At 42.8% G+C, this 15,925-nt stretch overlaps 1 long non-coding RNA gene across 1 annotated transcript; it reads right to left on the bottom strand.

Annotated features, from left to right (window-relative positions):
• Window positions 1–353: 353 nt before the first annotated feature.
• Window positions 354–8,489, bottom strand: LOC122459102. Its single transcript, XR_006279567.1, has 3 exons — window positions 8,480–8,489; window positions 8,189–8,194; window positions 354–512 (listed from the first exon to the last, which is right to left on the bottom strand). It is a non-coding gene; the product is annotated as an uncharacterized LOC122459102 (long non-coding RNA).
• Between the last annotated feature and the right edge of the window lie 7,436 nt (window positions 8,490–15,925).

Here is a 15,925-nt window from a genome sequence, read left to right as displayed (position 1 = left end):
GGGGTGCAGGCTCTGGCCAGGCAGCACTTACTTCTGGCTCAAGATTGGTGGCACAGTGGGGCTAAGGCCGGCTCCCTCCCTGCCTGCCCTGGCTCCGTGCTGCTTCTGGAAGTGGCCAGCATGTCCGGCCCCTAGGTGGAGGGGTGAGGGGGCTCTGTGTTCTTCCCATGCCTGTAGATGCTGCCCCCACAGCTCCCATTGGCTGTGGTTCCCGGTTAATTGGGAGCTGTGGAGGCAGCACTGGGGGCAGGGCCGACCTTAGGGAAAATGGCACCCTGGGTGAACTTATATTTTGGTGCTCCCCCATCACTTCTGACCCTCACAGGCTCTGTGGGATTCCGCCCCCGCATCACCTCTTGGCCCCGCTGTCTCCCCCAGTGTTTAGTTTGTATTGAAAGAGATGCCAGAACTCAGCCCTGGCACAAATTAAGCACTGGCAGGGCAGCCTGATACTGGCAGGTGCTGGCCGGGCACCCAGCTCTGAAGGCAACACCACTGCCAGCAGCAGGCTGCTGGCGGTAACTCCTTCAGACACAGCAGCAGCAGCCGCCAGCAGCTTGGTGAGCCCTGTCCCCACCCCCTCACTCTGAGGAGATGGGGTACATGGGGGGCCAGGAGACACCCTGATATCAGCACCTGCACTCCCTGCCTCCCTCCTTACAGCAGACAGGAAACTCCCAAGAGCAGCTGGCCAGGGACGACTCCAAGGCAGCAGGCAGGAGTCGCGGGGCTGCACATGCCAGCAGAGCAGCAGGGGGAGGGGCACCCCTGCTCTGGAGGCACCCTGTTTATAAGGGCGCCATGGACTTTCGCCCCGTTCGCCCATGTCTTGGGGCAGCATGCAGAGCTTCCCTGATTGACCCTGTGCCTAGAGGCCGGGCATGCTGCTGCTTCTGGGAGCTGCGTGGCATCAGGGAGCCTGCCTTAGTCCGACTGTGCCACCGACTGGATTTTTAAGGGCCCAGTCAGCGATGCTGACCGGAGCCACCAGGATCCCTTTTTGACCAGGCGTTCCATTCGAAAACCTGATGACTGGCAGCCCTATATAGCACCTGTTCTTCCTGGGTGAGGACCTAGGACACTCTGACCCATATCTCTGTTACCATCAGGTTAGATTACTGTCACTCCTCCTGGGAATGAACAGAAACTCCTACTTGGCACTAGCCTGCCTTGTAAGCAAGAAAGACCATCCAGTTCATGTCAGAACATCAAAGCTCTGTGTCTAACTTTCAAGGTCCTTAAAAGACTAGGGCCTGGCTGCCTAAGAGACTCATTCTCTATCCAGGACAGCTGTGCCCATGAGGCAAGTTGTTGCTGACAAAGCACTGGGTGAAAATCTTCAGAGCAGGGGCACTATGTTCTCAGAGGAGAGCACATTAGCACTAGAGATCAAAATAGATCCAACCCTCACTATTCTCAAAGCACAATGCATAACTTGCCTCTTCTGAAAAGCCTTTCTTTGGTTCTCATGGACAGACTATGATTAGGGCCCTACCAAATTCACAGCCATGAAAAATGCATCATGGACCATGAAATCTGGTCTCCCCACATAAAATTTGGTCTTTTGTGTGCTTTTACCTTATATTATACAGATTTCACAGGAGAGAATAGAAGTTCTCAAATTGGGGGTCCTGACCAAAAAGGGAGTTGCAGGGGGATAACAAGGTTATTTTAGGAGGGTAGTGGTATTGCTACCCTTACTTCTGCGCTGCCTTCAGAGCTGGACAGCCAGAGAGTGGCAGCTGTTGACCAGGCACTCAGTTCTGAAGACATACCATACCATGCCATCCTTACTTTTTCACTGCTGCTGGCGACAGCTCTGCCTTCAGAGCTGGGCTCCCACCAGCAGCCACTGCTCTCTAGCTGCCGAGCTCTGAAGGTAGCGCTGCTGCCTGAAGCAGTGGGGAAGTAAGGGTAGCATTACTGCACCCCCCACACAATAACCTTGCAAACCCCCCACAACTCCTTTTTGGGTCAGGATCCCTTCAATTACAACACTGTGAAATTTCAGATTTAAATAGCTGAAATCATTCAATTTATGATTTTTAAAATCCTATGACCATGTAATTGACCAAAATGGACCGTGAATTTGGTATGGCCCTAACTATGATGCAGAAAAGGAGAAAGAAAAGAGCTCCAAGTAGTAGCAGCTGAATCTTGGAGCAGTAAATATTGCAGTGTGTTACAGACAATTTAACGGTGACTCTTAGTTTTGTAGTTGGTACCTAGACATTGTATTAATAGATAACATTAGACAAGCCAGAGAGAAAGAGTACTTTCATATTTATTTGTATTAAAGCATGAAATAAATAATATTTTGTGCTTTCAGGATTAAATTCCTTTCAAAGATCTCAAATCATTTTGCAAGTATTAATGAATTAAGCCTTACAAGACCTTTGTGATGCAGGTACCATTGAGTATTATCCCCATTTTACAGATGGACAAACAGAAGCACAGATTTTAAGTGACATGACCAAACTTGTAGAGGAAATCTGTTGCAGAGCTGGGACTAGAAGCTGGATCTATTGATTCCCATGCCTGCATGGTAGGAGCTAAACAAAGCTTCCTTTCCTCAAATGTTTCTGTATTAACTTATAATCAAATTTAGAATCTCAAAAATGACCATTGAGGCTCAAAATGAACATAAAAGTCAGATGTCTTGTAGAAATCATTTAATGTAAGATCTATAATTTGTATGTATTTTACTAACAAATCTAAACTGGCTGCGAACTTTAAATCTTGGAGTCCTATGACTTCACTCCTTCCACTTTTGTCTTATTCCTGAAAATGAAAGAATTTTAAAAAAACCTGTTGCTAGTGTGGCATCCCCATAGCTTCTGATTTTCATGCAATGATCCCTGGTCTTTCTTGCAAACCATAAAAGTGTCCCAAAATAAATTTCAGAATCTACAAAATATCATCTCCTCACAATGTACAACCTTGCCTTGTTGGACAAACTCTCAAAGGCATTAATTAACCTTAGGTCCAATACAAGGAAACAGGCAACTCACTTTTTGAGATAGATGAACTTCAAAAGATTTGGATGTTCAGTTCACTTCTGCTCTTGAAAGTCTGAATGATTATCCAACCCTCACACTCACCCTGAGATCTGAAAGGCAAGCTGTGTTCTTACTGGCACATATATCATCGCCATGGGTGGTGAGTAAAACTTCCCCAGGGGAGGCAAGCTCCTTGTCCTGCCTCTTCTGCCCACAGCCCTGCCCACACTCCACCCCTGCTTAGGGTGACCAGACAGCAAGTGTGAAAAATTGGGACAGATGGGAGCAGAGGTCACCACAGCCCAGGTGTCGGGTGGCAGCGACAGCTGTGCTAGGGGAGGCAGCACCTCCTCTTGCCTATTATACGTGCCACCCATGATCAGCACCAATAACTTGAATCTGATGAGATACATTACAAGCATTGTTAATGTGCATTTGAGGTGTACTGGAGAAGATTTATGAGCAGGAACAAGGTCAGCTTGACTTTCAGCGCCAGGCTGAGTTTTGACACTGGAAACTAGTATCTTTTTTACTTTAAAGTGAGCAAATTTGATGTTGCATGATTGAGAGTCAATAAAGATGCAACTCTGTGATGTGTTCTTACAGAGTTTCTTTCCAGTTAAATTCTTAACCTCAGAAGCTGGGACAGAGCCATACTGTATATGTTTATATGGCAGTACAAGAAGAAGGGTTATCAGTCATATTTTTGTCAGCTAAGCCAGTCTAGTCTCTAGTTAATACTCTATCAAAACCAAGAGTCAAATTCAGTTGATGTTTTGAAGGAGTTTGATGACAACACAATAATTAATTCTGAATAAACAGCTCCCCGATCAGAACTAAATCTACCAAGAATGAATCTTAGTAGAAACAAATGGAACATATGGTCAAGGAATTTGAATTTTTTCCTTTTCCTTCCTCCTGTCAATTTCAATGGGTAATCCATTAGAATCTTAACTGATTACTCGGACCAAGGTCTGGATAATAACCAACTAATTATTGTCACTCCGTGACAGGCTGTATAGATCTCAAGCTGATGAGAAAGATGCCAGGGAGGCTCTGTGTGTGGAACTAGCTCCACCTCTTCAGCCCTGTCAATCATGTATGGTAGGGAGGAGACCTTTAAAAAGGAGGAAACTGCAGTCAGTGGAGGAGAGAGATCACCCTGAGCAGAAAATGGCTGGAGTGACTCCTGAAGGCACACGGGGAATTCTCATCCTTGAGATCTCCCCCAAACCCTACAGGGAGTGCAGTGAATTTCCAGGGAAAGCCTGACAGAGTGAGCCCAGTTCAGCTACTCAGATAGAACCACCCCTGGAAAACCACTATGCAGATAGCCCTGAAGTAAGACGGTACAGTTGGCCTTTTCCGCTTTGAAGTAACCAGGTTCTTCTACTGTTGCTGAGCTCAGAGTCTAAGTTTATTGATCCAATGGTAGGGGCCTTTTGAGTTGCTGAGACAGGTAGGCCCCTTGGATTCTGATATGTGACATCTGGGGAAAAGAAAGGACACACGACTCTATCACATCAACTCACTGAAGACCTAGTGTGACAGAGAAGCCTTCTTTATCACTCCTCTTGCCACTGATGCCAAACTAGATCCCAAGATTCCAATGACAGAAATGGCAAGCATCATCAAGTTGCAAAAGACACTAAAGGCTGAACAAAAGACCAGATGGATCAGTTGATACAGGCGTTCCTTCGGATGTTCTCCATCCTTCCCGGCTGTATTCAGCTAACATACTATCTCTCTGGGTTTGGACTCAGTGTGGTGGTGAGAGAGTCCACAGCTCTTACTCAAAAGGATATGGGACACTGTCAAGATGAAACACCAAACTATGCTAGACCTGGGAGTAGTGGAGGAGTCCCACAGTGAGTGGCAAAGCCTCATAGTCCTTGTTCCAAAGCTTGACAACACGATGAGGTTTTGCATTGACTTTCACAAGGTCAGTGCGATTTTCAAGTTTGATGCATGTCATCTGCCCAGGGTGGATGAGCTACTGGAGCATCTTGGGGCAGCCAGGTACCTATCTACCATTGACCATACAAAAGGATATTGGCAGATCCCCTTAACTCTGGGTCCAGGGAAAAGACTACGTTTGCTATGCCCTGTGGACTGTATCATGTTGTAAGGATGCTATTTGGGCTGTATGGGGCAGTGTCCACCTTTTAGAAATTAATGGATCAGGTACTCCTTCCACATGGGCGATATGCCACAGCTTATTTCAACAATAGTCATATATTGCCCAAATTGGAACAGCTGTTTCCACCATGTTACTTCAGTATTAGAGTTGATATGGACTGCCAACCTAACAAACTGCAAATATGGAAGTACAAAACCACTTACATGGGATATACAGTGGGAAGTGGGTGTATATTCCAACCTGTGGACAAGGGGCAGGTTTTGATCAACTACTTGATACACACGACTAAAATGAAAGTTAGACAACGTTTAGGATTGACTGAATACTACAGAGGCTTTGTGCCTAACTTTGCCACCATCGCAGTCCCCCTTATAGCCCTGAAAAGGGACGAGAAACCACAGAAAGTGCAGTGGTCAGACAATTGTGATGCAGTCTTTAAAATGTTGAAAGAGACTTTGTCATGAATGATCCAGTGCTCTTCAACCCAAACTTCTCCAAGAAATTTATATTTCAAGCAGATGGCCTTCCTTAGGGTTGAAAGTGGTTGTTTGTTGCTCTCAGAAAGAATAGATTGTTCTTATATGGAATCAGAGATGGGAAAGTTTTTAGAATAGGGATTTTGATTTGCTTGTTAGTCTGTTTATATTCCCTTTCACTGATTCTGGGCTGTCAGGGTTGGTTTCAGCAGAAGATCTTTGAAATTCCTTTGTATATGACTCATCATTTCGTAAGTCTTCCTGTTTTATAAAAAGTTTCCTTTTCTAAGAACCCTTCTGAGTCTCCTGTTGTTTTAGGTTTCTGAACTTTTTGCACTAGGAACAGAAAATCATTTTGCTGTTGAGCATCCAAGGAAATTTGAGGTTATATTTCTTCATGAATGAATTCCTGGATCGATCCAACTCTATGTCAAGAGACTTACTGAACCCTCAAGGCCTGAGTATGAATCCAAAACACAAGTGTCTGTCTGACTCAGTCAATAATTGTCAAGGACCAGGGTGTGGGCAGCCTGGTCTAGCCATCACAGCTGGGCTGAGGTCTGCCCACCAGGGAAGCAAGTTGCCGGGATGGAGTTGGAGGGATCGTACGGCCAGGTCCTGTAAACAAAGGTCAGGGTCAGAGAGGTAGAGTCAGGCAGGGGTCAGAGGCTGGAAAGCAGAAGCAGTTTACTGGGCTAGAATCAAGAGGCAGGAATTGGGGTCAAAGTCAGGCTGGAATCAGAGACCGGAGATGAGGCAAAGTCTGGCATTGCAGCAGGCCAAAGTCTGTGTGGTTGCCCAGACAAATTCCTGGGGCAACACTTTGACCAATCAAAGGGCCACAGCATACTGTCACTCTGGGTCTCTTGGGTGCTACTTCCTGTGGTGCCTACTCTCCACAATGATCCCTGGCTATGAATCTACAAGGTCTTCTCATGGCACTGTTAGAATATCAGCTGCCCCAAGCTCTGCCCAGCCAAGTTCTAGTCCCCAGGTCCTTACAATAATGGCCAAGATATCATTTCCAAAGAATTAAGTCCATCCAAGGTTTTGTAATATCTGTGGTGATTTGATGGATAGTTTCCTCCCCAGATGCTGCAGAAGTCAAGAGATTTTGGCCCAACAGATTACAAAAAAAATTCCAGCAATAAACAGTTTTTTAAAATATAGTTTGGAGATTTTTAAAACCTTGCAATGCCTTATCTACAATAATTATGAGTATATACAGTGAGAAACAGTAACTCACCAAAATATCAATATAAATGGGCTTTAATGAAAACCTGGGATCCAAACAACCCTGAATTATGGAAAAGTTTGCATCAGGATATGAAATTATCAGCTGGCCCTCAAGCTATTTATGGACCCAATCAAAATACCAGATCTGAACACCCATGAATTATGGGAACATTTTGATCCAGATCTAAATTTATAGCTTATGTCACTCTCTAGAAAAAAAAGTCTGATTTATTATGTTGGATTTACTGATTTACTATGTTTTACAAAGAGAAACTTTTAAGGAAAAGATACTTAAAACAAAAAAATTTTTTCTATGTAGTGATCCTACCGAGTTGTTCGATCATTTTTAAGTTCAGTTTCCCGTAAATGAAGCGGTAAGGTCAGAGTCTTCAGACAAGAAAATGAATCAATACTGATCCTGTGCTTTCTCAATACCTCAAGCTAACATTTAGCCAAGGTCTAATTTTACAATTCAGAAAGTGATTGGGGGATGGAGAGGGGATGAGGGGAGAATATCGTCCTCTAGATCTTTAAACAGGTCAGGAACACAGAAGTGTTCAAACAAATAAGTCCCAGTAATCCTGAACATGTGGATCAGACACCACTCTAGAGCGACGATTTGTGGCACTGCTGTTTGATGACTAATGCAGTAAAATAACCCTTGGCTCTTAGTTCTGTCCCACAATAACAAATCTTATTGTGCTAAATACTTCTGCCAGATGGATTTCTCAAACCTTGGAAAGCAACATATTTAATTACGACAGGACCTATTTATGGAAAAACTACATGGCACTTATAAGGGACTTTTAGTCTCTTGCTGTTAGAAAAACAATGGCAAGGAACACACACATATGCAGATGCTCTAAAGGGTAAACTTTTATTCTGCTGGTCAGTATAAAGCCTGTTATTTTCTCATAACATCTTTATAAATATTCTATACTTGAGTGTGTGCTCGATGGGGTATTTGATATAGGATATGAATGAGGGCCAGTATTAACTTGCATTGGATGAAAACTGTGTGATGAACAGTGTTCTGCTGACCCAGGCAGATCAGTCTTTCCTTAGCATGCGGTAATCTCCAAAATCAGCTACTGTATGTTTTTCTGCTGCTTCTATTTTACTTCCCTGTTCTGCGTGGCTAATTGAATAATTATATGGGTGCCAGTGATTTATTGATTCCTCACATTCTCTATGTATAGTTTTAGACTAGAGTGGGGCAGATGCTGTGCTTTACCTTCTGAGAAGGATAGCACAGAAGGCATAGCAGTGGGTGAAAGCACAAAGATGGCTTCTTAGAGACTAACAAATTTATTAGAGCATAAGCTTTCGTGAGCTACAGCTCACTTCATCGGATGCATTTTTGGAAAATGCATCCGATGAAGTGAGCTGTAGCTCACGAAAGCTTATGCTCTAATAAATTTGTTAGTCTCTAAGGTGCCACAAGTACTCCTTTTCTTTTTGCAAATACAGACTAACACGGCTGCTACTCTGAAAGATGGCTTCAAGACACTTCTGTGCCACCCAGTGGTGAACTGATTTAGCCTCCCCAAAGGTACCTTGACCTTTCACTGAAAATGCTTTGTCACCTTATTGAGCGCCTCAGATAATTTCAAGAACGGCAGTATTACAGGGGGTAGAGAGACAGTTTCTGTGGTAATTAGGGCATTTAAGACGTCTTAAATTAAAAACTCTCTCTTTAATTGCACCTAGAAATGAATTGGAAGACAGTGGTGATCATGGCAGGCAATTCCCCAAATTACCATTGCAATCTGTGCCAGATGAAATTTAAGAGATCTCACTGAGTAGCCCTATATACAGCTAGTTAATCAGATCTGTAATCCAGAGATCCTTTTGGATTCATGGCTTATTCTGGATATGCAGGTAGTGTTGTAGCAGTGGTGTGAGGTACTATCATTTGTACGTGGTCAGAAGATAAACAGTCTTGGATTTTGCCACAATGATCTATAAAAGCATGTCTTGTCACTTCGACTCTAGACTGTGAAGCAAAGTACAAGTGTCCATTGGGGCAAAGGCAGAAACTATGACTCCTCTTCAGCCCTACAAAAATTGCCCCAGACAAACAAGTCACAAGTAAGAGCCAGCGGAGGAATGCAAAGAGAGGGGTAGCAAGGTCAAAGCAACAGGCTAGGACTATGAGCTTTGCACAGCATTCTGAATGGACGTGAGCAGGGCAAGACTGAGTTTGACAAGGTCAGAGAAAAGGAGGTTTCAGAAACTGAGACGTGAGGTGATGTAGGCCTGGATGACAATATTAGTTGCATGGCTGGATAGGAAAGGCTGCATCTTAGACATGTTATTCTGAAAGAATCTGCAAAATTTAGACATAACCTAAATGTGAAGGTCTAGAGGGAGGTTTGAGTCAGAGATGACATCCAAGTTATGAGCTAAGTCACAGGGAGGGTGGTGATGTTATTCACAGTTATCAAGAAACAACGCAGGAGGGATGAACGGCGTTGGAGGGCAGAGATTAAGAACTCTGTTTTAGCTATGTTGATCTTGCGCTGCTGGCTAGATAGATAAAAGAGTCAGAAAGACAGGCTGATATTTTAGTTTGGACAGATGGAGAAAAGTTTGCAGATGAGATTACTCAGAAATAGGGAGAAGAGAAGGGGAACGGGGACTGAGCCATGTAGAACCACCACAGAAAGCCGGGGCAGAGTGTAACACAAGCCACAGACCTTCTCCAGAATAATTCTTGGAGCATACCTTTTAGAAAAGCATCCAATTTTACTTTAAAAATGGTCAGTGATGGGAAATCCACCACAACCCTTTGTAAATTGTTGTAATGGTTAATTACTCTTACTTTTAAAAAATTTCCAATATAAATTTGTCTAGTTTCAACTTCCAGCCACTGGATCATATTATACATTTCTCAGCTAGATTGAAGAGCCCATTGTTAAATATTTGTTCCCCAGATACAAATTTACATACAGTAATCAAGTAACACCTTAACCTTTTCTTAGTTAAACTAAACAGATTGAGTTCTTAGAACAGTGGTGGGCAACCTGCGGCCCATCAGGGTAATCTGGTTGCGGGCTGTGAGACATTTTGCTGATGCTGACTGTCTGCGGGCAAGGCCCCTGCAGCTCCTAGTGGCCATGGTTTGGAGCTACGGAAAGTGGCTTGCATTAACTCTTTTGGCCACAGCATTACACTGGGAGCTCATTTTCAGCTGATTATCCACCACAACCCCAAATCTTTCTCAAAGTCACTGGTTCCTAGAATAGAGTCCCCAGTCATGTAAGTATGGCTTATGTTCTTTGTTCCTAGATATATACATTTACATTTAGTTTAATTAAAACACATACTGTTTGCTTGTGCCCAGCTTACAGTATTAGTGACTTGTCCTCTTCATTATTTACCTCTCCCCCAATTCTTGCATTAACTGCAAACTTTATTACTTACAAACTGCCAGTCCTCCTCTCTGACTTCCTCTCTCTCTGACTCCTTGGTGGTCAGTTCCTTTCTTCCTTGAACCCGGGATACTGATATTACTCAAGCCTGGCTGTCTAGGAACTCCTTGGCTTCTCTGACTCTCAGTAGCACCTCTACTTGCCCCTCCAATCCAAGAAAATTTTCCTTCACCACAGCCACCAACCTGCAGTTCATGACTAGGAAGTCCCTTCTGACTTCCAGCAGAAAAGAAAACATGGCACATCAGTTGTAGGCCACCACCATTCTTCCATTGCTGGCCATCTTCAAATCACACATAGAGCTGAACCTGGAAGGAAAGGCTCTCACATTCCCTCTCTCAACTCAACTCTGAAACTCTCCTGTTAGTTGCTTCTGTTTTCAGCTCTCAAGTTTAACTAGCCAATGACTTTTTAGGTCCTTAGCTCCACTCCTCACCACCAAGGAGAAATTAACCACTCAGAGACTTCAAGCAGCTGGGCCCATTAAAGCTGCAAGTGTTAGAGCTTTGCAAGCTTTACCAAGGCTCCAACAAACCACAGCTGCTAACTCAGGGACCTACGGCCCCACTATGCATACCTTACACAGAGAACAAATGAACAAACAAACAAACATACAGTCAGACCAAATGTACCACTCACCAAGACCTGCTATTTCCAAGCATGAAGTCTGCAGCTACGCCCTCCAAAACTCCCCTGTTAGTGGCAGAGATGGAGGGGATCCTCTGAAGACCATGCTGAAGTTGAAGTTAGAGAGCTAGGAGGAGAAACAGAAGTGGACAGAATCAGAGAAGCTAAGGGATCAAATGCTTTCAAGAAGAGGAGTATGGTTGATGGTGGCTGATATACTATGTGACCTAAGGATGGAATACTAGTTCAGGGATTTGGTGGGGGAAAGGTTGTTAGAGACTTTGTTGAGAGTGGTTTCAGTGCAAAGGGCAGAGGCCAGATTGGGGAGGAACTCCAGACAATGATTGTAGACAGTATGTTCTGTGAACGTAGAGATGAAAAGGAGATGAGATGGTGGATGGGGCGGTGAGTGGGGTTTTTTTAAGGTGGGAGACATTAACACATGCTTGGATTGTGAGGGGAAAAATTAGAGGAGAAGGAGCGGTAAAAGAGAGGTCACGATGGAGAGCAGGAGGTGGGATGAGGCCACTGGGGAAAAGGAGGGGGTAAAGAAGGAAAGCAGATGAGAAATTTGTGTCTATGAGAGGGGATAAGTATGCATGTATTTGTCTTTCAAAATACAGAGTACTATGGAAGGAGTAGGATGTACAGAATGATTAAATAAATACTACTAGAACCCAGAATGGATAATTACTGCAAGATATCTGCCAGGTTTTCTAGCAGTACCAGACAAATAATGGATTAATATTAGCTTTGTTTCTTAATTCAGAGCAGCTCCCTAATACACACAAAACACTGTAACATACTAGTACCTTTTTGCCTAGTGAAAAATAGCAGCATTTTTAAAAAATTATTGTAATTTGGTGAAGGGATCCTGTATCATATTATGGAAGACAAATAAAAGGGACAAGTACAAACAAACATTACCTCTTCTCACAGCCTGTTGGTTTCTAAACCACATCCTTCTCAGAGCAGAGAAAATTGATAGTGGCTTTAGCATGACAGGAAATAGCAAAGTAATTTTTCTGGCATCCAGGCTATTTGCATGACTGACAGCATTATTATCTGACTTATAGTGAAGCAATAACAATATGAAAGAGCTTTTAAGGAATAAATATTTTGTGAAATAGACACTACCAGCCAAGAGCAGAATCAAGGAAGTGATTGTTTATAATTAAATTAATCAAATGTGCATACCTGAAGAGGGGAAAGTATCCAGGAGTACCTGGGTACCTACCACAATATTACACCTAGCTATTTAGCAAAGTAGCAGAAAGCCCTAAAAATGAGACTGCACACTTAACACGTACAGATCACTAAAATGTAATATTGGCTCATCTGGAGACTACCTAATGTAAATAGGATATAATGAAAGGTTCTTTGCAGAGCTATGTGAAATGGCCTCATTGCCATGTGACAAATGCTAAAGAATCACAGAGTTACTTTTCAAAATGTAAAATGCATTTTATTAGAAGAAAGAAAATAGAATTGTTCCTAAAGCTTCTCTCAGTATCCCTCTGCTTCACTGAGTGCTATGCCTGAAACCTCCCCCCAGTTCCTACTCTGCCCAGCTTCCTGTTATAGTTTTTAAAAAAATAATTCCTCATTCAATAAGAAGCAGAACTACTGCACAAAAATTTTGAATCAGTGAGATTTTATTTCAACTTTTGAGTCTGGATAAATTTTTTCATCAAAACGTAGAATTTTTTTTTTTTACTCTATCTGGAAAGTCTTACTTTTCTAGAAGCCAAGATTTGGCTGTTGGTTTGGGGGCAATTACAAAAGAATATATGATTCAAGTCACATGGTATGATAGGTTTTCTGATTGGTAGGTCCTGTCCCATACAAATAGGAAGGACAGAAATTTGGCCAACTGTTACAGAAGGAGGCTCTGTTTAGCAGAGTGCTGATTCCAGTCCACAGAAGAAAAGCCCCAGATATTATTGTAAGTAGAGCTAGTAGCACCACCTATAGATAAAGGTTGCCCAACACTTCCCATTATAAGACCATATTTTCAGTTGCTTATACTGTCAAATTTTAACTGTTGAGGCTGAAATTTCCTATGGTGGATATCTGCCTTAGGCTGAAATTTTGGTCAGGGCTTTTTTTAAATGTCAGAAATCACACCCAAACATCTATGTTAAAAGAACATTCTTAAGATTGCAAAATCAAGCACTCAAAGTTAGAAACAGCCAAAATTAAGGTTGCATGTGCAGTCTTAACTGCGTCCCCATGTGCGTATACATCATGATAGTCTTTAATTACCTGGCCACACGCTTTTTTTTCCACAGGAACCCAGTTAATTGAATGAATGGTTCTCAGTTAATGAGCAGCTATTCAATAATTTGTTTTCTCCTCACTGTTCAGTGTGTGGCTCCGTGCCTTATTTATTGCACACTGTTCAAACCCTGCTCTGATAACCATGAATTGCCTCATGAGCTTTTCGATGGTATTCATCCCGGTAGCACGTGAGTGCTTCACAAAAGTTAATTAATTTATCCTTGCACCCCTGTGTGGTGAGGGTTATTATCCCCATTATGGTGGGGAATGGAGGCAAGGAGAAATTAAGGTCAAAAGTGTCCATTAATTTTAAAGTGTCCAGTTTGAGACACCTAGGGCCTGATTTTTCAGCTTAGTTAGCATTGTATAGCACTTTACATCTTCAAAGCACAGCTTTCATTGACTTCAGTTGCAGCTGTCAGTGCTCAGCCCCAGAGACTCAACTTTCATAAAATCATAGAGTTTAAGGCCAGATAGGACCATTCGATCATCTCATCTGATCTCCTGTGTATCCCAGGCCAATAAATTTCACCCCAATGTTGAGTCCAGTGACCTCAGTTAAACTGAAGCATTTCATTCCTCTGGATGCTAAATTGTTGTGAGTCACAGGCAGAGAACAGGAGAGACCCAGGTACCACCGATGCTCAAGGCCTCTCTGATGGTAGGTGATTGATTAGGTGAGAAATACCTAGAGCTGTGGTTCCCAAACTTTAACAACCTGTGAACCCCTTTTGGGAAAATGTCAAGTCTCATGAACTCCCTCCTAAAAATGAGTATTTCCAGGGATCTTCTCCTTTACCTGAGTATAAATTATAAAAGCAGTGATCTTGGAAATATAAAATTTGTTTTTCTGACATGCTTATTGTACACTATTTATTATTAATTATTATTTATCATGACAGTATTTTTATTACATTATGAAAACGGCAACACTCTTCCAAGATCTCACTTTCATAGCTTGTATCACTTTGAATGAGCCTGTTATAAGACAAGGCCTCTATGTTTCATCAAGGAGTATCAGATGTAAAACAACATGAAGATATTTAAGAAGCCAACTCAAAGAGTTCCTCCTACACAAGCATTCAGGTCTTGAGCAGGCCAGCAAACAAACAAAGCTTAAACTTGTTCTTCATAATAATTTTAAAAACAATACTAGCTGCCTATTTAATTTTAAAAACAGCAAAAAATATCTACCTCCCTTTTCATTTCTTATAAGGAATCTTTAAGTTTAAATCTCCTAAGGCCACGTCTACCCTACCCGCCAGATTAGCGGGTAACGATCGATCTATCGAGGATCAATTTATCGCATCTAGTGTAGATGCGATAAATTGATCCCCAATCACTCTGCTGTCAACTCAGGAACTCCACCAGGGCGAGAGGCAGAAGCAGAGTCAACGGAGGAGTGGCGGCCATCAATCCCACACCATGAGGACGCGAAGTAAGTGATTCTAAGTCGATCTAAGATACATCGACTTCAGCTACGCTATTCTTGTAGCTGAAGTTGTATATCTTAGATTGATCCCCCCCCCCTCCCGGTAGTATTGACCAGGCCTCAGTGTGATAGCTATGCTCGCTTTGATCTGCTTAGCTCTTGGAAGTCCAGGGGCTCTGGGCTGCTGGCCGGGGTTCCTAGGGACAGTTCTGTCTGCCATTAGGGAATTTCTTCCCACGAACCCCCTGTAACATTTCACTAACCCCAGTTTGGGAACCACTGACCTAGATGATCCTAACAGACAATCCACACCCTGTGCTGCAGAGAAAGGCAACAAACAAAATAAAAAACCCACAGTCCTTGCCAATCTGACCTGAGAGCAAATTCCTTCCTGACTCCATTTCTGGCAATCATTATGATCTCTGAGCAGCTGAGCAAGACACAGCAGCCAGGTAGCTAAGTGACGGTATTCTCTGTACCACCTCACAGCTGTCTGATGTTTCAGAAGAAAGCAAAAAACAGCCACAGATTACAATTGTGCATCAGGGAAAAAATTCCCTCCTGAACCACACACTCTTAAAATGCTCAATTAATGGCCACCTGTGAAAATTTTGGTTTAGGGAACTCTGTGGCAGAAGCAGGGATAGCATCCAATTCCTCAGGGTAACATTAAATTGCTCAAATAAATGTGTTAGTCTCTAAGGTGCCACAAGTACTCTTTTTCTTTGAACCACCAAGCCATTCTTTCTCTTCCTGCAATCCCCTGGCTCCTTCACTACATACCTTCCAACTTGGAGAGCAAATGAGGCAGGCAGCTTCCTTCACTATGCAAAAACTTCCTTCACTGTTACAAGTTTGATTCATCTCCAGAGCTGGTCTATCGTATGCACGGAACGAGGCAGGGGTTGTGTGAAAAACATAGTATGTCATCAAGTAATGACAAACTGCATCATAATACATACATACAAGGAGTTGGTCAATTAAGGTTGCATAGGCAAACAATGCTAGCATTTCTTCATTTTTGCGTGTTTGACTTTGTAGCCTTGGTATTCTTTTAACATGTTATTAATAATAATATATGCTGATAGATCCAAACACAAAGAATCTTGTTTTTGTATAAGCAGGTGGAAATAGACAGAAGGAGAGCTTGGGGCATTTAGTTTTCATTTGGCACCACCGCTATCCACTAGTAGTAATTCCATCTCTGAGTAGTATATTATTTGACTACACAACACATTTTGCTGACTGTCAATTAGACTTATTTCTCTTACATCCAGTAGATGGCAATCCAGTACGTGGCC

This window comes from Dermochelys coriacea, chromosome 3 (genome assembly GCF_009764565.3).
Source record: "Dermochelys coriacea isolate rDerCor1 chromosome 3, rDerCor1.pri.v4, whole genome shotgun sequence".
In the NCBI taxonomy this organism is placed as follows: domain Eukaryota; kingdom Metazoa; phylum Chordata; order Testudines; family Dermochelyidae; genus Dermochelys; species Dermochelys coriacea.
Note: the sequence above shows the minus strand (reverse complement) of the source record. Positions and strands in the feature narration are given on the sequence as shown.